This window comes from Leucopleurus acutus (genome assembly GCF_964270905.1).
Source record: "Leucopleurus acutus genome assembly, chromosome: 12".
Taxonomy (NCBI): Eukaryota; Metazoa; Chordata; class Mammalia; order Artiodactyla; family Delphinidae; genus Leucopleurus; species Leucopleurus acutus.
This window is the reverse complement of record NC_139154.1, coordinates 61,554,871-61,573,269: the sequence shown is the minus strand read 5'-3', so window position 1 is coordinate 61,573,269 and position 18,399 is coordinate 61,554,871.

Below are 18,399 nucleotides of genomic sequence, written 5' to 3'. Positions count from 1 at the left end.
GACTCCTAGAGTAAATTTTAGGATCCTGTTTTATTTAGACTTGTCTCTTCCTTGCCTTGAACAATTACATGTTTTGTGTTTGTTGTAAAGTATATTATTTGAACATTTTAAAACCGAAAGCTACTATTTTCCAAATGTTTTTCCGTCTTGTGAATGCAGAGGAAGCTTGGAAGTTATAGTGGTTTTTGTTGGAGAGTAACATTTTCATTTCTAAATGTTTTATAATCTCTCATATCAATGTCAGAAGTACCCTGGAAACATATGTCAGATGCAGGAAGTGTTTAACAACTACTTTAAAAATTTGGCCACATTTTAAACTGTATAGCGGAGCTAGTAGATACAAGCAAGAATAGTATTTGAGAAACTTCTCCAGCATATTCCTCAATTATCTGATTTGTGTTTGCTTCTGTTATTCACCTTATCACACAGCTTCATATGGAAGATTGAGTGTGTTCTTCCTTTTCCATTTTGGATTTCTTTTTTCTCTGTCCTGATATGACTAAAAAGAGTATTTGTATTGTTTAGCATTTTATTGGAGTTCATTTTGTTTTAATTCATTGCCGTTACTAGGTGAGAATTATCCTAAGATTTGGATGTCCAAACAAGATTTCCAACATTAAAATGATAATGGAAATAGTTTGATATTACAACCCATACTTATCTTCTTCTGCTCTTAATTTTTTTTTGCCAAACACCATGGCTTTAATAAGACTTAAGATGAAAGGATATTTATGTAGCCGTTTTATACCAAAGTCATACTTAGATGTTGTCACTAGATTATCACAAGAAAAGAAATTATTTCCTTACTCTTGGTTGCTGTGTAGCCAAGCCAATTTTAAGTCAGCTAAAAACAATGAATACATAATTATTTGGGCTGATCTTCGCCACTGTCAATTACAGCTATGCCAAAACTTCTTGTAACAATATTGAATAATATGCCGTACTAATCTGGCTAGGTTATTAGGACTAGATAATGTAAAACTGATGATTGTTTGCTGCTGAATTTTAGCAATCTGAATTAGGATTTTGCTTTGTTAACCAGTTGCCGTAAAGCCGTCAGTATAGAAACACAAAAAATTAAAGTCATAGATTCATGAATAATTTAATGTTACACACTGTAATTTAGTGGGGGTGGGAGGGGGAGCAGAGGTGTTGGAAAGGGGACCTGGATATATTTATCAAAGAAAGGGTTACCAGACGTGTTCATTAAAGGAATATTAGCCGTCGTCTAGTTCCAGCCTCAAGCAGTATGGGTAGAAAACCAGGGCAAGAGAGGATATGATCGTGAAGGAGTTGGGGCTAAAACCTAGATCTCTAGGAACCTAGCCCAGCAGCTTATTCTTAACACACCTCTGGGTTTTAAGAAAAGCCTTGAGAAACCACACTCTTTGCTGTTGTCACTGCTGAGGTAATAATAGCGAAACCATTCCTTTTCCCTAACTTCCTTTCCTGAATTTAAGTGATATTTTGGCCATTAAGACTGTCGCCCCATCTTGCCTACTATTGCACACTGGTATGTTACTTATTACATACTCAAAATAAGCTCTGTTATTTATTGTATTTTAATATATTTGAAATAAATAACATGGATTTATTTTTTCTTACCTATTTTGATTAAGGCTTTGTGATTTATGCAAATAATAGGCAGGTGATAGCACCCCCACATTACTAACAAGAATAAGACAGCCAGCAATTTTTCTGGCACTGAGAACTCTTCATGAGAATGTATGTCTTATCTCCCCAAGTAAAGTATAACTATCTTGAGGGCTGGGATCCTCCCTCTTACACACACCTTCATGTCCCCACAGCATAGGTGGTAGACATAGACTTGGGCACAAACCGTTGACTGATTTGGGAAGAGAAACTGCTTTTTGAAGAGACAAGGAGAACTGTATACCTGTATGGGTATGTGTAGAGTCACACATGTAAATACACAAGCAGACTTTGAGGCTGCCCTTAAGTAACTAGTAAGAAATCTCTTGTTGGTGATGCCAAAGTTTTCGTAAGACCAGTTCTCATAAAGGAGCATGTTAGATAAATGCTAATGTCAGTTCAGCCACCCGTGTAGTAAGGATGATGATGAGACCTGATAGAATAGTTCATTCATGAGTGAAAAAAATATATATCATGGATGTTGTAGTTTTTTAGGAACAGAGGCATTTTCTTATAGCTTTCCCTGAGTTACTGCCTTAAAAAATAATAATTGAGTAACACTTCTTTCATAGTTGTACTTTTAGAAATTTCTCATAACTCAGTCTTCATGGCAGAAATGCTTTCATTAGGACCTATATTAGTCTCAGTAAGTCAGGTATCTTAAATTAGAATGCCCAAGGAGGAAAGAGGAATCCCGAATGTTTGTTCTCATTGTACCGCCCGTGAGCTTGTGTGACTTGATCTTATAATATATGACTTATTTTGTATCCTCTTAAGTGGGATTTTTCAGAACTAAAGGTCCAAAATTAGGAAACATATTTGAAAGTAAATATACTCTAACAATTCAAGGTCTTCTTTATCTTTTATTTATTTATTTAATTTATTTATTTTTGGCTGCATTGGGTCTTCGTTGCTACGTGCAGGCTTTCTCTAGTTGCAGTGAGCAGGGACTACTCTTCATAGCAGTGCGCTTCTCTTGTTGCAGAGCACAGGCTCTTTATGACTCTTTTGTTATTGCTGGTTGCTACAGTTGCATTTGCTTTTCTCCTGGGTTTTGTAGTTACTTGTAAGCACACGTTTCTAAATTCTTACTTTCTTAAAAATGTAGAAATGTATTCTTTCATGGTGTCAGTAAGTCAAAATAATATTTCCTGTTTTTAAACTTTTGTCCAGATGTCCTAGGTCTCCAGTGATCTGGGAGGAGGAGAGATGGGATTAAGTTGGATGTTGGTATTGGAAGAATTTTCTCTGTTGGCTTGATATTTTCTAGAAGCAGCTTATTTTTCCTCTTTACTATAGAAATGAAAAATAAAAACCTGAAAACTCCTAGCTCTGTTTTGCTATTAAGCATATATAACTCCAAATTTAACGCATAGCTTCACAAAATATTTCCAGCGCCCTCTGACCCTACATAAAAGTACATTCACTTATGGTATGAAATATACATTCCAATCAAATGTGGTATAAATATGTCATAGGGTCTTAGTAAATTACAACTAAAGGGCCCTGGAGACCTTCTGGTTTACCTTGCCCCTTCCTATGTCCTTTATCCCATCTAAGTGTTAGCAGCCAGGCTGCTGTGCTCCTACTGGGTTGTGATTTAGCTGTCATCACCCGTAGGGAGACCAGCTTACCCTGGTTTGCCTGGAACTTTCTTAGTTTTAGCACTAAACGTACCCCCATCCTGGGAAATTCCTTAGTCTCAGGTGAACTGGACACTTGGTCACCCTAGTGTCAGGGCACACCTCAGAAACCTGGTTTTCAGACTTTTGATTCAGTACTCTTTGGACATACTTTTTTTTTTGGTAACTTCAGAAGGCACGAAGGATTTCTCTTAAAAATATTTTCTTTGGGACTTTGGGGCCCCTTTTTATAGGTCATATAAAAATCAGGGGCTTCCCTGGTAGCGCAGTGGTTGAGAGTCCGCCTGCCGATGCAGGGGACACGGGTTCGTACCCTGGTCCGGGAAGATCCCACATGCCGCGGAGCGACTAGGCCCGTGAGCCATGACCGCTGAGCCTGCGCGTCCGGAGCCTGTGCTGCGCAACGGGAGAGGCCCGCGTACCGCAAAAAATAAAATAAAATAAATCAGATGTTGCTTTTAGATGCTCTAGATGTCAGGAAGGAGGACTTGGGACCAGTGTATAGGGAACTCAGATTTTCAATAGAGTTGTTTTTTTTAATTAATTAATTTTATTTTTGGCTGCATTGGGTCTTTGTTGCTGTGCACAGGCTTTCTCTAGTTGCGGCGAGCGGGGAACTACTCTTTGTTGCAGTGTGCGGACTTCTCATTGCAGTGGCTTCTTTTGTTGTGGAGCACGGGCTCTAGGTGCGTGGGCTTCAGTAGTCGTGGCACATGGACTCGGTAGTTGTGGCTCGCGGGCCCTAGAACGCAGGCTCAGTAGTTGTGGCGCACGGGCTTAGTTGCTCTGCAGCATGTGGGATCTTCCCGGACCAGGGCTTGAACCCATGTCCCCTGCATTGGCAGGCGGATTCTTAACCACTGCGCCACCAGGGAAGCCCTTCAATAGAGTTTTTAAATTGCAAAACTTCACAGTTGTGCATTCATTCACATACATGCAAATAAGTGCAGTTATTTCATAGTTTATCATTGCATTATTTAGAAGGGCCAGGCTGAGAAATGTCATAACTGAAGAGGAAGTAACATGGGTTGAAACTTTAATGGAATGTTCTGGAAAAATTCCATTTTGGTCAGGGAAGTTTTCATACACTTCTCTGTTTGTTCAGCATGCTTTCATATGGTGTTTTGCTTCCTGCCTTTCCAGACCCATCTGTAATTGGAGGACTGGGCATATCAGTTCTGCCCCTGAAAAGTAAACTAATAATTTGCTGCCCCATGCTGTTGAGCTTTCCATAGACTTGTGAAATGTCATCCATGCGCACGATTATATTGTCCCATTCTGTCATTAACTTTTATTTTTCTTTTAGCAATTCCACACTTATGCCTAAACTTTCAGATTTTTCCAATTATCCCAGACATTCCCGATAAGCACTTAAACTTTTGACTGTTGGTGTAGCTCAATTGTGAGTTTATTATTTGTTACGGAATTGAATTGGATAATCTGCATTTATGCTATAATTTGAACAAATTAATTTTATGTAGCTTTGATGAGCATCCTTTGATTTATATTTTAAACTATCAACACTATACCAATATACACTTAGTGGATGAAAGCCAGAGGGAGTATATATTATTTGGAGTTCACCTACCAGGACTAAGTAATGCTATATCATTTATGTCTGGGGTAGTGCTTTTACTTAATTTATGCAATGTTGTATTGAAACTAAAACTAAAATTTACCATGACTTTGTACTTGGTAGGTTTTCCCCTCCTACACTTCAATTACTTTAATTGTTTTGAAATAATTCTATAATTCTGCCCATGAAAGAGTGGAGGCCATTTGCAGTGTTTAATGTTATAAAATGTTTTTTTTTTTTTTCCATTAGAGAAAAGAAGTGTTAGTAATGACAGGTGTTTTGCTGTATTAAAATACAGGGATTTTTGCTCGCCCCAGCAGCACATATACTAAAATTGGAGCAATACAGAGATTAGCATGGCCACTGCGCAAGGATGACACGTAAATTCATGAAGAGTTCCGTATTTTATTTTATATATTTATTTTTTTCGCGGTATGCGGGCCTCTCACTGTTGTGGCCTCTCCCGTTGCGGAGCACAGGCTCCGGACGCGCAGGCTCAGTTGCCATGGCTCACGGGCCCAGCCGCTCGGACCGGGGCACGAACCCGTGTCCCCTGCAACGGCAGGCGGACTCTCAACCACTGCGCCACCTGGGAAGCCCCGAAGCGTTCCATATTTTAAAAAATAAAATAAAATACAGGGATTTATTCAACTTAACATATTGCTTTTTAACTGTATGTTACAAACTTGATCTTGGAGCTTCAACAGAATTGCATGCTTTCCTTCTCTACAAAGCAGAGGGCAGGAGAATTTTACTTCCTTAGTGGAGAGCAGTATTTGAGTTTAAATCCTCGACTCTGATACAAGAGAATTGTGTGTGTGGCCATAGCTGTGCATATTTTTTTTCCTCATTTTTTTAGCCATAGCCACTCTTTCATATGAAACATTTGGAAGTAAAATGCAAAATTATGAAATCAATATAAGGCTTAGCTTTCAAGTCCATGTGAAAGGCTGTTTATGTTTGTTCATTGAACAGAAGTGGAAAGTTTAGATTTTTTTTTGTTTTGAGATAAACTGCCTAACTTCTTACCTGTATTTTTTTCTCTTTTTTTCTTACCTGTATTTTTATTCATTCGATAATCTTTACCATTGGAAGGTTTTTTTAAAAAAATAATAATAATACAAATTATATAAGTATAATAGAGTTTTAAAATTAGAATAATGGGTCATCATCCCCTTCTTGAGAGCTTTGGCTTACATAAGGGAAATCACCTTTAATTAGCTCTTCCAGTCACTCAGTGTAAAAAGGTCGGAAAGTAATCGAGCATCTGTATGTTTGTGTCTTTTTCTTAAATACAGTTTTTATTTATGCACTTTTCTGTGCTGCAGTGCGTGGCAGAGATAGGAGCATTGTAGCATGCAAGAAATAATTAGGTGCATCCCCTTTTTGTAATAAATAGGTTTCCAAACATTAGTATGAAAATTTTTTTTGTAAATTTCATCATATTTCATATACACCATAATGGATGTGTATAGGAATTCAGTTAGGGAATCCTTTTAACCTGTGAGTCATCCTTCTGTTGTGTTATTGTCCCCTGAACTATATGTTTTTTAGATTTTACTTGTCATGTATGTAAGAATGAGGTCTCTTGTGAAGAACATACTTGCATGGGGATCAGACTCATATCAAATTATGGAAAAGCTGCTATGTGTGAAATAAGATTTGAGGAATTAGAACATTTAACTTAATGAGAATTGTTATCAGCTAATTTTTATTAGCTTTTGGATGTGATTTCCTGATCCCCTCAGAAGTTTTCTAAGGGGTAGCTGGGGATGAAAGGGTGGATACCTTCTTTTTATTGCCTCTTCTAAATCTTTTCTGCCTTTCCCTTTCTCAGTTTAGTAATTCACATCTTATTCTGTTTAAAACCACACAAGTGAGGTTAAACATGTCTTCACCATGCCAAGAGGCAAGTGAGTGGCTAGGGAGGGGAGTGAGTAGTAACTGGATATTTGACTAAATTGATGGATCAATTGTAAAGCATTGTGGTTTTGTTGATAAGCTTTAGGTGATTTTGGAAGGCTAGTTAGGGGAGTTAAAAAGTGGAACTAAATAAATATGAGGTGGTCTTAACAGTATATTTATGTATTTTTTACAAATTGAGATATAATTCACATACCATGAAATGTATCATTTTAAAGTATATAAATCTGTGGGTTTTAGTATACTCACAGAGCTATGTAACCATCACCACTAAATGTGCTAATTCTAGAACATTTTCATGTACCCCATACTCATTTGCAGTAACTCCTCATTCCTCCCTTACCCATCTCCTGACAACCATTAATCTCCTTTCTGTCTCTAGGGATTTGCCTATTCTGGACATTTTGTGTAAATGGAAACATGTGGCCCTTGTGTCCATCTTCTTTCACTTAGCATAATTTTTCAAGGTTCATCTGTATTGTAGCATGGATCAATACTTCATTCTTTTTATTGCTGAATAATATTCTATTGTATGGATGTACCACATTTTGTTTATCTATTTCTCTTTTGATGGACATATGTGTTATTTTTACTTTTTGACTGTTGTGAACAATGCTATTATGAACATTCATGTACAAGTTTTTGTGTGAACATAGGTTTTTCATTTTCTCGGGTATATACCTAGGAATGAAATTCCTGGTCATATGGTAACACCATGTTTAACTTTTTGAGGAACTGTCATACTATTTTTCAAAGCAGGTGAACCATTTAGCATTCCCACTGGCAATATATAAAGGTTCCAACCTCTTCACATCCTCCCCAACAATTATTCCTTGTCCTTTTTTTTTTTTTTAAATAATAGCATCCTGGTCGGTGTGAGTTAATATCTCACTGTGATTTTGATTTGCATTTTCCTAATGACTGATGATGTTGAGCATCTTTTCATGTGCTTATTGATTATTTATATACCCTCTAGGGAGAAAGGTCTATTCAAATCCTTTGACCATTTTTTAAAAATGGATTTTTTAATTGTTGAATTTTAAGAGTTCTTTATATATTATGGATACTGAACTTTATCAGATATATGATTTGCAAATATTTTCTCTCAGATGAAGGGGTTGTCTTTTCATTTTCTTAATGATATCATTTGCAGCATACAAGTTTTAACTTTTGATGTAGTCCAATTTATTTTTTCTCTTCTTTTTTGTGCTTTCAGTATTGTATCTTAAAGAACTCAAGGTAATGAAGATTTACTCTTCTGTTTCCTTCTAAAATTTTTATTGTATTAGCTCTTACTTTCAGGTCTCTGATCCATTTTGAGTTAATTTTTTATATATGGTGTGAGGTAGGGGTCCAACTTCATTCTTTGGGAGGTGGATATACAGTTGTCCCTGTATCATTTGTGGAAAAGACCATTCTTCCCACCATTGAGTGGTATTGGCATACTTGTCAAAAACTGGATGACCATAGATTTGTGGGTTTATCTGGATTCTCAGTTCTTTTCCATTGATCTACATGTGTACTCTTATGCCAAAACCACATAGAAGACTGTAGCTTTATAGTAAGTTTAGAGATCAGGAAATATGAGTTCCTCTTCTTTTACAAGACTGTTTCGGCTATCTGGGTTTCTTGCATTTCCATATGAATTTTAGGATCAGCTTGTCCATTTCTGCAAAAAAGGCAGTTGGAATTTTGATAGGGATTGCATTGAATCTGTAGATCAATTAGGGGAGTTTTTCCATCTTGACAATACTAAGTCTTCCGATCCATGGACACAGGATGTCTTTCCATTTATTTAAGTCTTCTTTAATTTCTTCCAATGTTTTATAGCTTTCAGTGTACAAGTCTTGTGCTTCTTTGATTTAATTTACTCTTAAGTGTTTATTCTTTTTGATGTTAATAAGTGGAATTGTGTTCTTAATTTATTTTTCAGAGTGTTCATTGCTAGTGTATAGAAATACAACTGTTTTTTGTATATTGATCTTGTATCCTATAACCTTGCCGAACTTGTTTGTTAGTTCTAATCGATTTTTGAGGATTTTTTAAATTGTTTTCTATATATAAGATAATGTCATCTGCAAAGAGAGGTAGTTTTACTTTTTACTTCCTTTTCTTTTGTCTCTTGCCTAATTACCTTGGCTAGAACTTCTAGTACAATGTCAAATAGGAGTTGTGAGAATGGACATCCTTTTCTTATTCTTGATCTTAGAGGGAAAACTTCTAGTCTTCCGCTATTAAGTATAATGTTAACTGTGGGTTTTTCGTAGATGCCTGCGATCAGGTTGAGGAACTTGTATACCTAGTTTGTTGAGTGTTTTTGTCATGAAAGGGTGTTGGATTCTAACAATGTGTTTTAATGAAGAGATGGGCAGATTTTCTTGTGAGTTGAGTTCTTGTACTATCTGTGTCAGGAAATAATTTTTTTTTTTCTTTTTTTTTCTGTACGCGGTCCTGTCACTTGTTGTGGCCTCTTCCATTGCGGAGCACAGGCTCCGGACGCGCAGGCTCAGCGGCCATGGCTCACGGGCCCAGCCGCTCCACGGCATGTGGGATCTTCCCGGACAGGGGCATGAACCCGTGTCCCCTGCATCGGCAGGCGGACTCTCAACCACTGCGCCACCAGGGAAGCCTAAGTCTGACTATCTTTTAATGGACAGAGCTCCACTGGCATTTTTTTTCATGAGTAATATTGCTAATGTAGTATTTGACTGAATACTACAGTTCTCTAATTTTGTACATATGCCCCAAGGGCCTTTGGTTAACGGCTACATTTTTAATAAATCTCAAGAATGTGCTGGGTGAATATTAATAATCTTCAATGGAAATGCAAATACCAAACCTAGTGGAGTTATGATCCTAGATTTTGGGCATGCTACATCTGTAATGTTACATGTTTACTAAAGATGTTTGGGAAAAAAAGGTTTCAAAGAGGTGTACTTTCCTACAAATGTATTCAGTACTATTCTTAACAACTGTTCTTAGAAATAATAGGATTTCCAATTACTAGTCATCGAATGCTTGAATAATAGCCACAATTCCTAAAATTTATAGAGCAATGTAAATTATGACAACTTTTTCTTAAGAAATAATGTACTAATGTTTCGTAATTCTTTTATTTTTGCTTAGTACTTTTATTAAGTATTCTGAAAATAAATCTCTGACCCTAGTTGGTCATCCCAAGAAACAAAATTTGCTAAGAGAAAAGAAAAGTATAACTAGCATACAGTATAAGTTAACTTATAAGTATAACTAGCATAAAGTATAACTATATACTGGGAAGCACGCAGGGCTCCAAGGTAGTAGGTATTAATTGTAAAGATGCAGCAGCAGCTGCCTGACCAAGTCTGGCAGTTCTGATGTCTCTCCTCCTGCCTCTCAGGGTTGGCATCACTCTCAGCAGTGTGGCATCTCTGCACCTCTTCCGGTATCTTCTCTGCTTGTTGATTTCCACTGGTTGAATCTATTCTTTTTTCCCTGTTCAAATTCCAGTATTAGCTTAGCCTTACCATCACACAGGTTGGAGAGCGGTCTTCCAAGCTTGGGGAAAGCAGTCTTTTTGAGGTGATGTTGCTGTGGGCAGGGCAGCTATAGGAAGAACCATGATATGGTCTGCAGAGCCGCTGCACAGAACCACTCCCTGGGCCACCACGTTTATGGTTTTGCTGATTGGATGTGATGAGCAGGCAGTAGCAGGCACTTAGTGGTTGGCCTTGTCTGGTGTGCTCAAAGGAGAAAGCTCAGCCAGAGCTCCAGGTGCGGTTGTGATTAGCCACAGGTGCAAGAGTGACTGGTCCTGTGGACAGAAGCAGTGGCTGGTTGAGGTGTTAGGAGAGCAGGGAGCAGTGGGCTGAGTTGGGGGTGGGACTGAAAAAAAAAAGAAGCAGTGGCTGGTTTGTGGCTGTCTCTAGAGGTGCAAGTGTTTGAAGTCAGTGGTATGTTGGGTTAATTACTAAATAAGCAGGTTTCTAGATCCCTTCAAACAAAGGAGCGCTTAACTTGGTATTTACACTTACCACTCCTTTCCTCCCACCCTCTGCTGTTAACCAATGTCAGGACAGTTTTGCAAAGAATCGAAAACTTGAGGGTGCTTTGTGCCTGTTCCTGTAGGAAAAGACAGGAGGCTTCACAACCAGGTGATGCCTGACATCACTGTGGAAGTGGAATTTAGTGGTTGTGAATCTTTCTGGTTACTCTGTGTATTCCTCTTTTGATGGAAACTTCCGTTTTTCCATCCACAATCTTAAATTCCTTTTGTTCATATGCCATCAAGGATGAGGTTACCAAAATGTTTTGCTCTTAAATTTTCCAAATTTGGGATATTATTTGTCATTATTGTTATTATTTATTCAGTTACATGGTCTAATTTTTTTGAACCCCATTTTGTTTTTCTTATGTTGATCTAATATGGAAATGTAATAAGCAATTCCTGCTGAACTTCCTTTAGAACAGTATTTTTCTAGAGTATTTGATTAAAGTATTCGGTGAAAATAATTAGAATATTTTTTCTTGTTAATATCACCGGGACTTAGACAGAGGAAATGAATGCTGTAATTGTCAAACTTAAAAAAAAATTTTACCTTATCATTAGTTTACCTTTGTATTTAAGCATAATGAATACTGTCAATTTGCATTTTAAGGAAAACATTTTAATGTGAATACAGTTAGTAATCAGATTTTTCACTGAATGTCATTGCATCAAACTATTCAATAATTAAAAATACTTTAAGTTTTTGGACTGTAAGACTAAGTTTTTGGACTAGAGCAGAAATCTGGGGTATATTTTTTCCACTTTATGTAGTATTAATCATTTTTTCTCTTTTAGGGCCCCAAACTGATGGCTTACATGTTAATGCACTGAATGGCCTATGACAGATTTGTATTATCTCTCATTTTATACAGCCATTGACTGGAAATATCCAAAGATAAACGGTTACACTGTTTCTAACTTGAAAGTAAAGAATAGATCTACTTTTGTAAAGGTCATAGAATGTAGATTTTAAAAAATATATTATATATACCAAGTTATGGATTATATTCCATTTAAATTATTATGTAAAAGGGTGTCTGTTTTGCCCTAAAAAGTACCTTACGCATTCAGTCTTTTTTTTTTTTTAACTTGCTTATTTATTTATTTATTTATTTATATTTGGCTGTGTTGGGTCTTCGTTTCTGTGCGAGGGCTTTCTCTAGTTGCAGCAAGCGGGGGGCCACACTTCATTGCGGTGCGCGGGCCTCTCACTATCGCAGCCTCTCTTGTTGTGGAGCACAGGCTCCAGACGTGCAGGCTCCGTAGTTGTGGCTCACGGGCCTAGTTGCTCCGCGGCATGTGAGATCTTCCCAGACCAGGGCTAGAACCCGTGTCCCCTGCATTGGCAGGCAGATCCTCAACCACTGCGCCACCAGGGAAGCCCACATTCAGTCATTTTTATATCACAATAGTTTAGCTTTATGTTAAAAAAATGATAGGAAAACCTTTTATTTGATGTATTTTAAAAATTTGCTTTTTCCTAAATTTAATTTTGCTCAGTAAACTCATCACCTCACTATCCCTCATGAAACCAAGTCCTCTCTCTTTAGTTAAGAATAGCTTGAATTTTGGTGCACATTTTTGCTATTTTCAGACCAAGTTTGAAGTAGCCTTATATCAAAGGTAGCCTTATGTGGAGAGCCTTATTGCAAAGATTTTAGAGTATTTAATTTCTAGTATTTTTTCTAGAATTCAGAATCTTGGGTATTTCTGGCCATATAAGAACTTTGAGAAGAGTTCTCTATTTAGTTTTTGGTGAAATATGTTAAGCACTTTGAGAATGTCCTTACACTTTCTGACAATTGTATTTATGTTAAGTAAAGTTATACCTCAGTTTTTCTGTTGAATTTTGTACTGTCATATGATAAAGTTCACCAATGAATAAATTGTTATGTATGTATGTGATAAAGATACTTGCCTTAAAATAGAGCACTCCTGTTTTGCAAACAGTCTACAGTCAAATCGTCTTTCCAGTTACTAATATTTCTGTGTGCCTGGTGAATGCAGGCCTGATTAAGTCCATGGAGGTAGGAAAGAAGATGGATATCTTTTCATTGTTAATAATCTGAACCTGGATTAAAAAGTATCTTGGACATGTAAAGATTTTATGGAAAAAATAATATGAGTGTTGTGTGGCGTTTACTCCTAAAAATAGCAAATGACTGAACAGATAAAATGCCCGTTGGTTTTAATCATTATTTTTATTGACCCTATTCTCAGTAGGAGTAGTGATTCAAAAATGTGTATGTCAGTTGTACCGTATGGTCTATACTTCTGCTGTGTATACATAACTACTGCTAATTGTCATCGTTAATGGCCATTGCCTTTATCATAGGGGGATCAGCCAATAGAGAGGGTAATTTGGATAGTAAAGATTGTATCATAGTTTGGGATTTAAGGTAATAATAATTTTATTGTTTAGAAGCTCTTTTAGGAATGATGGTTTAAATGGACATCACTTTTATCTTCTAATAAAAAGATTCTTAAAATCAGCTCAATTTATGTGGCATAATTTTGTTTTCTACTTTAATATGGGATTAGTAAAGTATGCAATCATGGGTCATAGCTTTTCTGATTCGGCTATGTGACTTACATATTTATGTCAAATCTTTAATAGTACCTATAAACGTGCATCAAATATTTAATTAATTAGTGGTTCCTTTAGTCCCTAAGGAAATATTTTATTTAAAAATAACTTTGTTATGATATACATATGTTGTATGTACATCTGAAAAAAATCTGTACAGCTTGACCATTTGAATAGTTAATAAATTTTGACTTTGAGAACCACCTACAGCTGATACTAAATACATGTTCCTGCCTGGTGTGTTGACTTCACTGATTAGTGTAATTCATTCTTGGTAGACTTATTTCCTTTTGTTTTGAACCTAAACTTCACTTTGCAATAGACCAATAGTGGATGAAGCACAAAAGGTGTCTCCTGGCTGTGATGGTGCCTCTCATGGTCGTGGGGCTTTGAATCAATCATTTGATCTTCTTCTGACCTGCTTTCACATTCTCTCTTTCTCCCTTTTAACTACTCTTCTCTGTGGTAAGAACATAAGTAATTATGTGAGGTAAGTTTCCAGTCGATGATGATGGGTACCTGTAGGCATGTAATATGTGTTGAGTTGAATAAAAAGTCTTGGACATTGAACCTTCTAGATGCCATACTTGTTTAGAGTATGTTCCCAGTGATACAGATGCCTGCCAGACCCTTTCAGTTTTCCTAGTGAAAAGACCACATGACCCTCTCCAACTCCCCTCTTACCCCATGTCTCTCTCCTCTGTGTGATCCCTGCCCACACCCCACACCCACAACTTCCAGGAGAAAAGGGAGTCCAGATTTGACCTTCTTGTACTCCAGTGGCCCCTTTGACCTGGGTGATGCTCTAGCCCCACTGGCAGAAGCACTTTGCTCTGGTATCGCCAACAGCTTGGTGGAGTCATCCCCAGGATGGAGGCCAGCCAAGACTCAGGCCAGGATTTCCTGAGGACGGAGGCCCTGCTTGTCCTGATTTTCTCAGCAGGCTCTAGCAATGGGCTTAATTGTGAAGTTTACCCCTCCGGGAGCCAGATGCAAGGACTTCTGAGGGTAGAGAAATAGGTACCTTCCTGGACAGCTCTTGAGCCTGGTTTGAACACATCATTCCATGGTCTCTGTTGACTGAGAGGGGAAACAGTCTAGTCAGCCTGAGTGCTGAGGTGAGGTTTCTTTTGCTTTATTGCTATTAAAGTTATTGGTTCAAGAGCTGGGCATAAACTATAAAAACAGTGGGGATCACGAAAAATGTGTTGATAATTGCATCTGAGATAAGAATCCATTCATCAGGTAACACTTATGTGTTGTTAATCAGAGTGATGATTTCTAAGCCACAGGGTTTGCTTCTCAGCTGAGCCTTTATGTTTTATTTTTGGAACTAATCAGGTTTTTGTTTTCTTCTAAGGGAAAATAATAGCAAATGTCAGACTGAACATTATATGGTTGGCTTATTCCTCACAAATTTAAAAGAATTACAAGCCAGTGTGTATGGTTGAAAGTTTAGATATCTGTCTGAGAAGACAATGTTTCAGAAGAATTTTCAGAGTTTTTTTTTTTCTTCTTCCCTGTCTTTCATTGATGTCTCAAGTTGACAAGTTGGTGGATATATCACTCAGAAGTTCCATCATCTCCATCCTCTTTACATCTTAGGCAGGGTCTGTGAATGTACCTCTTCATTTGTGTTAGGCTGTGAATACAGTGAGAGTGTGATGAATTTTTGGCCAAAAATGGGTTTTGGCACTCTGCTATTAGAGCAATTTAACCTTTTCAAGGCCAAGGAATTTATGTGTGTGTGGGTGGTCCTTCTGTCTGCTGAAAATGTTGAAGTAAGTGTTTCTGCTTTGCTCAGTTCTGAAGAATGTGTGGAGCTTGAGGTCTTGAGCCAGAGGGATCTGAGGAAAGACAAACTTTACTTAGGCAGCAGGATCTCTTATTGGAGCTCTGTAGGAGAGATTGGACACATCTTAAAAATGACCTGATTTTTAAAAAATGTATAAAAATTGTATAATCCACATACTAGAACACATAGGAAACTGGAAGAGAAGACATAAGCACATGGTTCCCTATCAGTGTAACAAATTATTGTCATTTCTTGGCTTTATTTTCTTCTTTTTGCCTCGTTTCTCTCTGCACTCTGCTCTAGACACACATGTAGAAGACGTGCCCCAGCCTTGAGGAGCTCCCAGTGGGGAAGGTGACCAGTAATAAACCATTAAAGAGGTCTGGGGATAGGATCAAGGTTATGAAATACCTGCTGTGGATCCTGGAGGATGGTCACCTCATTCAGCTCAGGAGTCTAGGAAGGTTTCCTGGAGGGGTGATTCTTAAATTCAGTTCAGGAAGACAGGCCCTTAAGGATTTGCAACACTTAGAGGGTTTAGAACGCACCAAAGCAAGAGAACGTGGCTTGTTCTGGCCATTTCACTCGGTCAGCTAGCGCACAGAGAAGTGTGTGAGGGGTGCAGTTGGGTGGGTAGAGGCCAGGTTAGGAAAGGCTTTATGTGCCAGCCAAGGAGGTGAGCTTTATCCTACAGGCACAGAGCCATTGAAGGATGTAAGTCAGGGGAATGGCATGGCATGGTTTGTCCTTAAGGAGGATCGCTGGGAATTCCCTGGTGGTCCAGTGGTTAGGACTCTGAGCTCTCACTGCTGAGCGCCTGGGTTTAGTCCCTGGACAGGGGAACTAACATCCCACAAGTGCAGCGGGCGGGGGTGGGGGGGTGGGGGAGGAGGATCGCTCTTTCAGGTAAGTCAAGGGTGGAGAGAGACTGGGAACAGCAGGACCAATTAGGAAACTATTGTGTTCATCATCCAGGCAGGGAGGAGGTGATGAGAGAGGACCCAGTAGCAAAGACGAGAGGCGCAGGGCAAGAGTGAGTAGCTTTTGATGGGAATACAGGAAGTAACCTGGATTCTGCTCCTGGAGACTGACAAATGGGGCAAGAGGAAGAAAGGACGTTGAGGGGCCCAGCAGGGAGGTGGGGATGTTAAATGTCTCCCAACAATCAGGTGAGTGGAGAACTGAAAAGTAGTCATTGGATTCAGCAACTCGGAGCCCTAGGTGGCTCAGCTGAAATTTAATCCTAGGTCTTCTCAGCCTAAACCCTCATTTTATATAGATTGCCCCATGGTAGTGAGGGGATCTCCAGTTACTACTGACCAGCAGCCTGAGCTCTTAGGAGTTGAGCTGGCTTTGAAATCACTTCTGGGATTTAGCCCCGAAGCACATGATTGCTGTCTGGTCTTTTCGGTGTCATCGTTGGTTAGTTGTGAGTAGTTATTTATTCTATTGCAGCTGCATCCAACAAGCCCAGCACGTGAACTAAATGGGAGATCTTCCTGCTAGTCAAAGGGCTGAAAGTGTAAGTTGCATTGAGTAGAAGATGGAAGTAGTTGGGCACTAAGCCCAGGCTTTCCAACTCTGATTCGGCAAACCTTTGATTCAAAGTTTCCATTTCCCTGAGCCTAACCTTTTCCAAGATATCAGGAAGCACCATTTGAACTTTATTCTAATCACCTGGGAAATTACAGCACATGAGAATGTCCTGTGGGCCTGTCAGGAGCAATGTTAACACAGTTTGAACAGCGGAAACCACAGTAGCATTTTCAGTTAAAACACAAAGGGCAGTTCCACATGGGTGGCATTTTACTACAAATGATGCAGCTGGAACTGAGTATATTCTTAATCACATTAAGACTCTGGGAGTGTGGTACTATAATAAGCTTCAGCTTTGTTCGAAAGGGACTGTTATTACTAATAATCATTAATCATTATGAGCCATAAAATCTGATCCAGAAGAATACGAGGAAAAAAGTGATAGTATTATGTGCAAGAGTCTCATTTAGTGATACACGGTTTCCAGCAGTGTGATTTTAATTTTTAATCAATGCGCCTCTTCATTTATGGATGTTCTGCGGCTGACCGACTAGTGGAACCACCCTAAGCTTGTACTAATAATTTTTAAAAACACATTTGCAGTGATTCGTTAGGTTTCTTGTGAATCCCCCTTCTGATCAAAAGGAACTATTTATTTTTAAAAACCCTTATTAGTTTTTTAAATTGCATAAAAATTATTGTAACTAAATAATTTTGGAATATAGAAAATGAAGAGTAAAGGTTTTCTCTATTCCATGTTGAACCCAACAGGCACCACGTGATAGTGGTTTTGGTGTAATATTTCAGGCTTTTTTCTATTATAGCATGTTTTTGGCTGCTACTAGATCAAACACAGTGACAGTAGCCATAAAGATGGACACAACTCAAATGTCCATCAGCAGATAAATGGATAAACAAAATGTGGGGTATATACACACAGAGAGATGCACACAAATGGATACACACAGAGAGACACACACAAATGGAATATTACTGAGGCTTAAAAAGGAATGAAATTCTGATATATGCTACAACATAGATGAACCTTGAAAACATTATACTAATTGAAGTAAGCCAGATGCAAAAGGACACGTATTGTATGGTTCCACTTATGTGAGGTACCTGGAATACACAAATTCATAGAGACAGAAAATAGAGCAGAGGTTACCAGGAGCTGGGGGTGGAAGAATGGGGAATTATTGTTTAATGGGTATAGATATGTTTCTGTTTGGAATGATGAAAAAAGTTCTGGAAATAAATAGTGGTGATGACTGTACAATATTTTGAATGTACTTAATGCCACTGAATTGTACACTTAAAAAATGGTTCAAATGGTAAATTTTATGTGTATTTTACTGTGATAAAAAAGAAAAGCACAGTGACTATGTAATTTTTGCATCTACTCTAAACACTTAGAAGTTATTTAAAATGTGATACAACATATTTTTAAAATGTGGTTATACTTGACAACTTGAAGTCTGTATCCGTCACCTTGGACTAAGTTATGCAGTGATAACCAACACCCCCCAAATCTTAATTTCTTACCACTACAAAGGCTTGTTTTTTGCTCATGTTGCATGCTTTTCACAGGTTGGCTACGATTCTATGCCATAACCTCTTCATTTCAGGATCCAGGATGAAGGCATGGTCCCTGCCTGG